The sequence below is a fragment of the Ornithorhynchus anatinus genome, chromosome X5 (assembly GCF_004115215.2).
Source record: "Ornithorhynchus anatinus isolate Pmale09 chromosome X5, mOrnAna1.pri.v4, whole genome shotgun sequence".
In the NCBI taxonomy this organism is placed as follows: Eukaryota; Metazoa; Chordata; class Mammalia; order Monotremata; family Ornithorhynchidae; genus Ornithorhynchus; species Ornithorhynchus anatinus.
In genome coordinates, this window is record NC_041753.1 from 29,156,947 (window position 1) to 29,169,049 (window position 12,103).

At 41.6% G+C, this 12,103-nt stretch overlaps 1 protein-coding gene across 1 annotated transcript in view; it reads left to right on the forward strand.

The window, feature by feature from the left end:
- Window positions 1-4,723, forward strand: part of PRR16 (proline rich 16) — a 219,002-nt gene extending 214,279 nt beyond the window's left edge. The window contains exon 3 of the mRNA XM_029056367.2: window positions 1,888-4,723. The gene's annotated coding sequence lies outside the window, so the exon portion shown is untranslated. The remainder of the gene's footprint in view (window positions 1-1,887) is intronic.
- Window positions 4,724-12,103: the final 7,380 nt, after the last annotated feature.

The following is a 12,103-nucleotide window of genomic DNA, read 5'->3' on the forward strand; positions in this document are numbered from 1 at the left end:
AGAGAAGAGACTTTAGAGATGCAACAGATAGAATATTAACTCAAGCAAGATAAACAAAGTATGGAGAGGGGGAAGAAAATGAGTGTAAATAATGGAAGAAAATTGCTAGCTTTAAGAAAAGACCTCTTGATCCATATACAAATCAATTATTTTATTTATAACCAGAGTGATAAAATGTGTAGGAGACCATTTGGTTCATCAGCAACACAATGTGATTACCCAAGTACCCACTGGTCTTAATCATTTCAACCCCCCACCTCAAACAGATGACACTTCTTAGTGTAGAGGTATTTAGTTAACCCCAGATAGGCTGATAATATGTCCCAGTTTAGTTGGAACTGTCTTGATTTTGGTAGGTTGCCTGGGGCAGTTTCAGAAAAAAAAATCTACAAAAGCATTGTGGTGGAGTTCTCACTCCTATAAGCCTCAGAAAGGAATAAATGGAATCCTGGGACTGTGTTTCTGATATTCTGGTTTTCAATCTATGGTCAACCCACCTGTAAAAGTCACAGAAAGAAAAATAATCCTTTTCCTGGAAGAAAAAGCATGTTAATTTAGTGTGAAATATGCATATCTATCATTCAGGTTCAAGGATGATGCTGCTCAGTGTAAGAATTGTTATCGATGTATGTACACATGGGCAAGTGTGACCGATGGACCATTGTGTGACTGACAAATACTTCTGCATCATGTCTAGTGTTATTTACTGCCAAACAGTGATTTCATTTCTCCCTTTTTGGGTTAGGAGGAGGGTGTCACGAGCTTCCTGTAACCTCTACTCCAAGGCAGTAATCCATTTTGTGATTGCCACACTCCAGGCTGACACCTGTCTTCCGCTGTCACACCCACCTGTTTAATGCCATGCCACAATCTATTAGGATTTGCTTCATTGTGTTTCTCTAGCATTTTCTCTGTCCCTTGCAGTTTAAAATACCAGATTTCAGCTTACCACAGAGTAACTCTTTAGTGCATTCTCTTCACATATCCCACTCAGTATGACGCCAAAGCTGTCCTTTGATATCGGTGGTGACTTTGTTCTCAGAACCTCACTGCTTGTGATCTTGTCTTGTGCACTTGATGTTAAGTGCTGCTCATAGATGGTATTGGTGAAGTGTTCTAGAAGTCAAATATCTCATCTATGGTAGATCCAGTCATAAAAAAAAAAATGTGTGCACTGCAATTCCCACATATACCACCAGTTTGCTTTAAAACTCATAATACCCTGTTGGAGCTATGCCGTCTGTCAAATTTCCCCAAGGAAGCACTAGCTTTCTTGATTCAGGGTTCTGTTTCCTCATCAATCATTGGTTGCTGCCTAGGTAGCAGCTTTGAGTTCTGAATTGCTGATGTTGATCCTTGGTCATTTATAGGATTTGCTAAGTGAAGTTGGTTCAGAACCTTGGTCTTCTTCACACTAATTGTCACTCCATAGGGTTTTGTAATTCTGAGGATTGCACTCATCTGCATATCTTCTTAGGTGTGTGCTTCTAGAACCTAGTCGTCAGGGTACAGGAGCTTTGGATGAATGATTTGAATCCAACTTTGAGGACCTAAGTCTCCCAAAAGGGCTGTGGAACTGGTTAAGAGTGAACAGTCAAATGGATTGGGAATTGATTTTATTTTAATTTTTTGAGTTTCAAATATCTGTGGGTTTTGCTCAGGCTTAGAAATTACACACACTCACCTGCCAATTGTACATCTGTGTCTTTTTCTTTATTTACCAGGTGTGGATTCTTTTGCCCCAGTAATTTGAAGGGAATTGAAATTTGAACTTTAAGGGGGAGGTTTTATGTAATAGTAATTTCAGCTTCCGTAGGGTCTTAACATCTGGGGTCCAATTCTCTCCTGGGTAATTTTAGTTTCCTTTCATTTTCCTCATCTCCCCAGGAACTCCTGTATGAGTGATTCAAGGACTTTTGATGATGCTCTCAGCCTGCTGAGTTGAAAATTTCCCAGAGGATCGGAATCGTATTCTGACACCAGCTTCCAGATTCCTTGTTGCGCTCTCCAGCATGGCTGCATAGAATAGGTTGAACAAACCTGGACCTAATACACAGTCCTGCTTTACTGTGTTGGTGAAGGGGAAGGATCTGACAAGACCCCTCCAATTCTGACCTGACCAGCCATATCAGCATGGAGTAATAGGATCTTTATAGACTTCTCAGGGCAACCTAACTTTCAGCTGTTGCCAGAGAACAGGCCTGTTAATGGTGTCAAATGCTGGTTTTTAGTGTACAGACATCATATAGAGGTCTTGATGTTCTTCAGTGAATTTCTCCTGCACCTGATGTGCAGCAAACATCATGTCTCCTATGGCCACTGTGGTCTGATGCTACATAGAAATTCTGGGAGTTCTTCAGGAGTCAGTCCAGCGTGACTTTGGCTAGGATCTTGCCAACTATGGGGAGTAGAGAGATCCCCATGACAGTTTCTACAGCCAGCTCTCTCCCCTTTGGAAGAACCTAATGAAAAGTCCTAGGCAAGTAGGCAGTTCACTCTGCTGATCACTCTGTTACCAAATGTGGTTGCTGCCCCTTCAGCAACACTTTGGGTATCGAGCAGCCATATTTAGGAACATACTGCTCACCCCAAATGGGGAGGACAACTAGAAAATATGCCTGTAAAAATCTCCATCCCCATCCAATCCTGCATCTAGAAGCCCAGAACTGGTGAGCCTTAACCTTGTGATTCTGTTACTTTATGGAACATCAGGATGCTACACGACTTTGGAAAGGGTCATCCAATAAGGTGACTGGAACATGTTGCAGGTGAAATAGCCTGCACTAAGTGAAACAAAGTTTTCTGAAGAAAGACAGCCCACAGAAACAGGTGCAGGATACTCCTATTCTGGAGAGTTCTTTCCCTTCTGAATGAAGGCCGATAGACAGGTTTTCTGATGGTCTTACGCCTTCCAAATCTGTCCAGTGGCAATTGTTGGAGCGTAATGACCTTAGCTTTAAAATAGAAATACTATGCCACAATCATCAGGGTGCATGCTCCCACCATGACTGATACAAATGAGAAAGCACGGTTCTATATGGGTCTGGACAGACTCATAGCAGTATTAAGCTAATTAAGATGATTCTCATAGGGGATTTCAATGCACAGGTGGACAGTGACACTGTAACATGGAAAAAAAGAATTGGACAACACAGAACAGGACAATTAAGCAGCAGTGGCCTACTTTGGCACAGTGAATGTGCTAAACAGTTTGTAATCATGAATGGTCACTTACCGAACAAGGGAAAGACCCCTTGGATACACCCACAGTTTGAGCAGCAGCACCCTGCCGCCTTCTGGCAGTGAGACTTGAAGTATGTTCATTTGACTGCTCCAATATTGGGTGCCTAATACTGAACCTGATGTTCCAAGTTTTTATGAACAATAAAGTTAAGATAGTGCAAAGTGGCATCTAAACCACTCAGGATGCTGAATGTTAAATTCCTGGAGAATGACACCACATGTAAAGGAAGTTGGCAATATCAAAGCAGCCTAATTAGAGCAAGAAATCCCGTCTGCCTCTTCTAATGTGATCAAGAATTGGTTGCCTCTCTGGAATATGATCTACTAGGCAGTCTTTTGAAGAAAACACCAGACTGCTTTGATGGAGTAATTTAGACATCTAAGAGCTACTTTTAGTGAAAAAGCCATATCTTAATACCACCTTGCAGATCCTCACAACCTTGGCTAAAGATATACTTAATGAAACATGTTGTGGAATAAGAATAAGTTAAACTCAACAATTAGCAGGATTCCTAGGCTGATGAGAGACATGGCTATACTGACTAAAACCGAGGAGTGGGAATGGTTCCATCCTTATCACTGTCAAAGGACATCTCCTTTGCGAGATGTGAGAACACTTCATTGATCTCTCTAACACACCTCTCACCATCGAGGATGATGGGCAAGAATCCTTCCCACTTAAGACATGGCTATTGGTCCAACAGTTAATCTCACCACTGCAGAATGGCAAAGTTCCTGGATCTGGAATCTTCAAGCAGCCAGAAGATGTGCCACTTAATCACTCATATATGTTTTTCCTCACTCTATGGAACACTGAGGAAATGCCACAGGATTTCAAAGTTGCCTCATTAACACCATCTTCAGAAAGAAAAGGATGAATATATATCTTATGAAATGAATGTTTTGCTTGAAAAGACTCAGATACTCTAGAGGAATAAGACAAGGAAATTATTCTTATAAATATTTTCTGTTTCCAAAAAATTCAAGCTTTCAAAAAATGTGCCTCAGACTAAATGTAGAGAACCATAAAGCAGCTTCTATTTGATCCTCATTTATGAGTTTCTGAGCTATATATCACTCTGTGATGAGGGTAGAAAAATCTACAATGAGATTCACAAAAATATAGCACAGGAATAATAGTACTGCCTAAATAGTACCAGTGATAGTGTGGTGCTGTTTCCCCCCGACCCTCAGCCCTTCCCGAGAAAGTGTGTTTTCTTATTTCATCATTATTATTATTATTATTATTATCCTTATTTTTAGTTTCTTACTTTTAAGGAACATCTGCCACATTTGACTGAAATGAAAGCTTTTTCACAGATTGCCATTTTTAAGTATATTATATGTAGGACTTGTGTAGTAAATATTGGGGTGAAGCTGCACCCACATATCTTGTGGTACAGACTGGGAGATACATTTAAAAAAGAAAAGCTGTAACTGTCTACTTGTATTTGATATCTGAAAAAATAAACATTTTTTTAAACAGACAACCATTTATGAGTATTACATTTCCACTTAGAGGCACAAATGTGTTATTCAATTAAGAAAAAAAAATGGTCTGGCTTCTCCCCACTGTACCCCCTTTGAAAAACAATGTGGCTTACTGGAAAGAGCCTGGGTTTTGGTAGAGGATGTGGGTTCTAACCTCGGCTCCGCCACTTGTCTGCTGTGTGACTTTGGGCAAGTCACTTAACTTCTCTGTGCCTGTTACCTCCTCTGTAAAATGGGGATTAAGATGGTGAGCCCCACATGGGACAACCTGATTACCTTGTATCTACACCAGGACTTAGAACAGTGCTTGGCACATAATAATAATTAATTATGGCATTTGTTAAGCACTTAACTATGTGCCAGGCACTGTACTAAGCGCTGGGGCAGATACAAGCAGGTCAGGTTGGACACAGTCCCTGTCCCACGTGGGGCTCCCAGTCTCAATCCCCATTTTACAGATGAGGTAACTGAGGCCCAAAGAAGTGAAGTGACTTGCCCAAAGTCACACAGCTGACAAGTGGTAGAGTCGGGATTAGAACCCATGATCTCTGACTCCCCAGCCCAGGCTCTTTCCACTGAGCCATGCTGCTTCTCTTAAGCACATAGTAAGTGCATAACATATACCATCATCATTATTAGTAGTATTATTAATGACTTTGACCTCAAGGCAGTAGAGATGATATACATTCAAAGCACTGGGTGGTAACAACACCCCCATAAGCCGCTGGGTGAAAAGGGCTCAAGAGACAGGGTCAACCATGAAGATTCACTCATGTTTACTTTCTCCGGAAAACACAGGGCCTTTTACATGAAATCAGAACAGAAGAAATAATGACTCCTCTCCTCTTCCCCAAATTGCCTTCTTAAATCACTAGACTAATGGTAACTATATCCTGTGTGATTACCCTACAGTGGACAGCCGATGCTTGGCTAGAAACCAAACATCAGCATTTGGTCTTTCAGTGAGCAAATTGCTCTCGGTTTATTTGGAAGCCCCGTCCCTCCAAACAAGTCTGCCCCGAACTTGAAACTGAACCCCAAGTCCATTTTCCATAGGGTCAAAGGGTCTGAGTTATGAGTGGATCATTGCTATCCTTCTATTCTTATCCCAGAGAACAGATCCAGTAAGGTGCCCAATATTGATAGAGGTATTGGCTTACTTCTGCTTCTCTATTTGACCTCATGACTGGTCATGTTTCTCTTTAGTAATTGCAACCTTTTCAGTAGGCAGCTCTTCTCTGCAGGGAATGTGTCGCAAACAGCAACCTGTCGAGGCCGGGACCCTTCCCGAGCAAATCAAAGCCTAGGTAAGCCTGAACTTGATGTACGGTGTTACAGAGTTTCTTAAGTTTGCATGGAGGCTCAGAGTTCATTAACTACTCAGAATGTCAAACCGCCCAAATACAACCATCTATAAAAAGGAGCCAATGAGGCTTGTAATCTACAAGTGTCTAGTCAGAGGATTAGTTCTCAAGATTCACCCACCACTTGAAGATGAAGAATGTGTACAGTCACCCATCAGAGAAGCCTCTGAATATCAATCCAGGGTAGCAGCTATTAAATTTGCCCCTTAGTCTAATGCAACATGAGCTATCGGCCTAGTGCTAAATATTCAAGCTATTCACAAAACAAGCATACACTACCCTTTATTTCCACATTGCTTAATGCCATTGCACCAGCTAGAAACCGGTACATAAAGAAAAGATTCCAGGACAGAGGATTCAGGCCCTTGAGCTAAGTCAAGAGCACTATATCTGCTCTGAGGTCCAGCCCAGTCCATTGTAAGATCAGGTGGAGGGCCAGAGAGAGTCATTATCTGGTGATGATTGAGTGTCCATTGAAATCAGCTGGTGAAGAGGGTTTTGGCTGGGCTATATATTTACCTGTTTACTGGACATTATTTCTGCAGTGATAATATGCTTCCAAACCCCTGTTCCTTTCCATGGTATAATCCTCAGATATCTTAACCCTCCCTGCCTGCCCAGACAACAGACTTGTTGTTTGAAAAAAAAAATAAAGTGACTTAAAAACATACAGAGTAATGGAGCTTCAGAGGGAAGATATGTCTGTAACATTCTTCCCCTTCCTTGTCACCCATGTCCATAAATCTTTTCAACTTTTTGAAATATCAACACCCTCCTGAAGCCCCACCCCCTATCCACTGCTTTCCTACAGAAAGCACTGATGACCAAGTCAATTTTTTTGTTTGCAAAGTTGAAACCATCAGGTGTGAATTTTGTCAAGTCTCCCCATCATTTTTTCACCACTCTACTGCCTCTTCCTCATCTTTCTCCTGTTACCTTGGTGTTTCTCAAAAGGATGTCTTCTGCTTGTTCTCTAAATCCACTCTGTTTACCCATGTCAGGACCCTCTATCTCCTCTCACCTCCTAAAATCACTTGCTTCCACTTTCCTCCCTTTCCTCACTGTTACTTCCAATTTCTCTCTGATAGCTTTTTCCCTCTGTCTTCAAACATAATTTTTCCACATGCTAAAAAACTCCTCTCTTGATTCCAGGGCTCCCCCCAGCTATCACTCCAACTCTCTGTTCCCATTCCTACCCAAACTCCTACAGTGGGTCATATACACCTGCTGCCTTATTATCATTATGAATATTAATAACAACAATAATATTTTCTAAGTGTCATTATAATTATTATTATGTGCTGGGATAAAATTGAAGCCATACAGTTGGATATAGTCCCTGTCACATTCTACAGAGGGAATAATGTTGGTATTTGTTAAGCGCTTACTATGTGCGGAGCACTGTTCTAAGCGCTGGGAGAGATACAGGGTAATCAGTTTGTCCCACGTGGGGCTCACAGTCTTAATCCCCATTTTACAAATGAGGTAACTGACTTGCCCACAAAGTTAAGTGACTTGCCCACAGTCACACAGCTGACAAGTGGCAGAGCCGGGATTTGAACCCATGACCTCTGACTCCCAAGCCCATGCTCTTTCCACTGAGCCACACTGCTTCCCATATAGGGAAGATCAATAGGAATTTAATCTCATTTTATGGATGAGGAAAGTGAGGCCCAGAGATGTTAAATGACTTGTCCAAGGTCACAAAGCAGGCAAGTGGCAGAGACGGGATTAAAACTCAGGTCCCGTGACTCTCAGGTCCATGATCTTGCCATTAGACCATTTCCTCATCACCAACCCTCTTCTTGACCCACTACACTCAGATTTCCACTCCTTCTCTTCATCAAGACTGCACTTTCTAAGATCAGGTATGACCTCCTTATAGTCAAATCTAAAAAGTTATATCCCATCCTGCTCCTCTTCACCTTTTCAGCTGTTTTCAACACTGTGGAAAACTCCCTCATCAAAACACTATCAGGTCTTAATTTTGCTCACATGGAAATTAGCTGGTTCTGCTACCTCTCTGACCACTCAGTTTTGATTGCTGGTTCCTCTTATGTTTGTCATCATTTTACTATGAATTTTCCACAAGGCTCTGTTTTGGATCTTTTATTCTTCTTTTCTACCTTTCTCTCTCACTATGCAGATGAATCTCAAATCTACCTCTCTAGCCTCAAACTCTCATCTAACCTACACTTCTGCATCTCCTCTTGTCTCTAGAACATCTTCCCTTGGATGTCCTGCCTTCACCTTAGACTCAATGTATCTAAAACAAAACTACTCATTTTTTCCCCTGAACCTACTTCTCATCCTGTCACATCTCAGTAAAAAATGCCACCATATTTCCTGTCCCAGAAACCCACAACCATTGCATCATCCTCAATTTCTCACTGTTTTACAACTCTCAATCCTGCCAGTTCTTCCCACTCATCTCCCAGATCCATCCCTTCTTCTCCACCCAAACTGCAACTACCATAGTACAAACTCTGGTCATTTTGTGGCTAGATTATTCCTTCAGGCTTCACACTGGTCCCCTTGCCTCCAGTTTTTCCTCACTCCAATCTGATTCTTGCTGCTGCACAGATCATCTTTTTGAAGAGTTGCTTGGCATACATCTCTCTACCTCTCTAAACTCTCAGCTAGCTTCTTGTGTCCCTCCACATCATGCAAAAACTCTCATAATCAGTTTCAAGGCTCTCTGCCAATTCACCTCCTCTTGCCGATCTGTTTTCTTGGTCTCCTCATTCCTCCCAAGCTATCCTTGTAATAATAATAATAAATAATAATAATAATAATTTTGGCATTTGTTAAGCACTTACTATGTGCCAAGCACTGTTATAAGCGCTGGGTAGATACAAGGTAAACAGGTTGTCCCACATGGGGCTCACAGACTTAATCCCCATTTTCCAGTTGAGGTAACTGAGGCACAGAGAAGTTAAGTGACTTGTCCAAAGTCACACAGCTGGTAAATGGCAGAGTCGAGATTAGAACCCATGACCTCTGACTTCCAAGCCCGGGCTCTTTTCACTGAACCATGCTGATTCTCTCAATTCTCTCTCCTCTGTTCCCTTACTCACATTGTTCTATCAGCTTGGAAGCCCGTTCCAAGAGAATGCTATGCTTCTGTTTAGCTGGCAGGAAGCTTTTTTTTTTAAAAAAAAAGTTCCTCTCCAGAGGTCTAGTTGAATATTTTTCTGGCTGATAAAACTGAGGAAGTGATGAATTTCATCCCCCTCCACCAGTTGACTTGGCTATTGATATAACTTTACCTCTGTCACTCTCTGCAGTACCAATCTGTATGACTGGGGAGGATAATTGGGGTGGGAGATCCACTGCGTTCGATTGCAATTCACATTTGTTCTTACTGTGAGAGGAGTCAGTGTCATCACCCAGAGGCCCATCAAGTTTTGGGTTAAATTTACACCCAGGTTACATCTCATTTAAACAAAGTCCTCCTTTAGGACCTGAGTCAGCAGACTTTACCTAAATGATGAAAATCTAGCTATGCACTTTAGTTGGAGACCTGCCTGAGTCAGAACTCAAGAGGCAGAGAGCCTTTGGTCCCAGAGGCAGGCTATGGCAAAAAGTTTCCTTTCACAGACACCACTGAGGCGCCCATATCTTCCGCATTTAAAGATAAAGTTCTATGACAATCTTAGATTGCCTGGCAGGCTTCCAAGCAGCTCCCTGGTCTGTGATTGTCTGCTTGATGGAGACATGCAGAGTAGGCACCAGGCGACAGGTGTGCAATTTACATCAGAAACATTTGTTTGGATTACAAATGTGTCTGGGCATCCTATCAGCTCTACCAATACCTAATACAAGGGATCAAATTAGGACCCAACATGAAGCTGCATCCTCTATTATTGGCATCTGCTAGGCATAGGATGCAATCCAAAGCCAGCCTGGTGCCCTCCTCCCAGACCAGACCCTACATTGCATACATTCCCTGGCAGAGGAAACCATGCCACATTCCTGGTGGGGCCAGTAGGGAGAGGCCACTAAGGATCCTCCTCCAGAGCTAACCCCCACAGCACAGGCAGAGGCAGAGGCCTCCCAAGTTCCTCTTCCAGGCTCACAAACTCCCCTCTGGATGTGGAGAAGCAGGGGAGTAGTGGAATCATAGAAAACCACACTCCCTCTTACCCAGTGCCATCCCTGGTCACAAGATTGGACAACTTCATATTTTAAACTATGAAGACAATCCATCAGGAGCCAATACAAACCACTTGTTTATCGAATTGTCTTAAAGGATTTCATCTGATTGACATGTCATAGAGCAAAATGTGCCAATCCATCATGGAACTGGCACCAGGCATATCAAAGGGAGAAGAGCCTGGGACCTGAAGATAGCTGAGGGGAGAGCTGGATCGCCAAAGAGACTGGGTAGGGAAAAATAACTGTTTGCCTGAGGTAACTTAGCTTAGCAATTCCACCTACAGGGAGACAGTCTGGGGACCAGAGAGTGGGTCAAAACTGCTTGGAGGAAGAAAGCAGGATCAGAGGTAGCCTGGGTGTGGAAGCTTGGCAGAAGCCATAGAGCCCATCTAGTTCGATAGATGTAATGATAATAGCATTCACTGAGCACCCAATGGTTGCAAGAAACTAAGAACTTGGAAAAGTTCAAACAGAACTGAGGCATTCCCTGCCCACAGAAAGTTGACACTCTAATGGGAGAGGCAGATATAAAAATATTTACAAATAGAGTAAGCAAAATGAATATTTGAATGTTCAACTGAAGAAAAAATGTACATGGGTATGGGTAAGAGAGCACATAGGTACATAATAACCAATAGGTTTCCCATAAGCTGGGTATTCAGCCATGCCATGGCTCACTCTTCCTCCTCCTGCTCCTCCTACTCTCTGGTCTTTCTGAAGTTAAAATGAAACCTTCCATTGTTTTTCCCTTCAAATGTGTTGCTTGCAGTGACATTTGAGATACTTGTTCCTGTGATTGCCAATTTGTGAAACAAGCAGAGCTAGTATGGGTTCTTTATTTTTAATTAATTAGAAAATCCAAATGTGGTTGTAGTCTGTTGTCTGTCATTTCGTTGTAGTTTTCTTACAAGTAACAAACATTGAATTCATTTAATCTTCACTTCCTCCTCTTTCCTTGTGTACTTTCCAAGTGCATCTCATACAATTTAAAAGTGAACATGACAAACTAGAATAAGTTCTTCTTTTGTACCTTGAGCTCAGTGAACGTACTAACTGAAATCACTAATTAAATAACTTAGCCTCTAGGCACTGTTACAAATCCACTGCCGAATAGCCATTGGTTAATAATCGGCACTTCCAATGACTGAATGTTAAACTAGCCACATATCTCAAATCAATCAGATCTACTGTTTCCACATCAGCGCTTAGTTTCAAAACAATCACTTTTGTTGACAATTGAAATTCAATTTTTGTTATCATTAATAAAAAATTTACTGATCAATGACTGAACTATTATCATATGATTTTTGTTCTCAGGACCTGTATATCACTCCTGAAAAAAAATCAAATGGAGTATAAAAGTCTAGTTAGGATGATGCATTCATGCTAAAAGTATGTATTTTAAAGTAGGAGATAATTCTTCTCTGCTCTTTTAATGTGTTCACAGTCTCATATTTTGCCAGAAGTGCAGATTAGAGAGTCCATCCAACCCAGTAAGAAAATTTCCCTTCTTGTCACCTCACTTTCTAGTGAAGGAAATTGTGTTTTCTACCTGTTTGCCTGGTATATGAAATGATGTATTCTATTTCCAAAGTATAGTAAATATTTGAACAGTCAATATGGTTTCCTCTGCAACACTGATGTTGCAGCGTTGTCAAAAACTTTGCTTGTACCGTGAAGCCAATCTGACTTTATGAGGATAGAACACAGCCTCATGTTTGGCAAATTCCCCAAAGATTGACCATTATAGAGATGACTTTACTAATAATAATTGTGGAATTTGTTAAGCACTTAATGGGTGCCAGTCACTGTACTAATCGCTGGGGTGGATATAAACAAATCGGGAG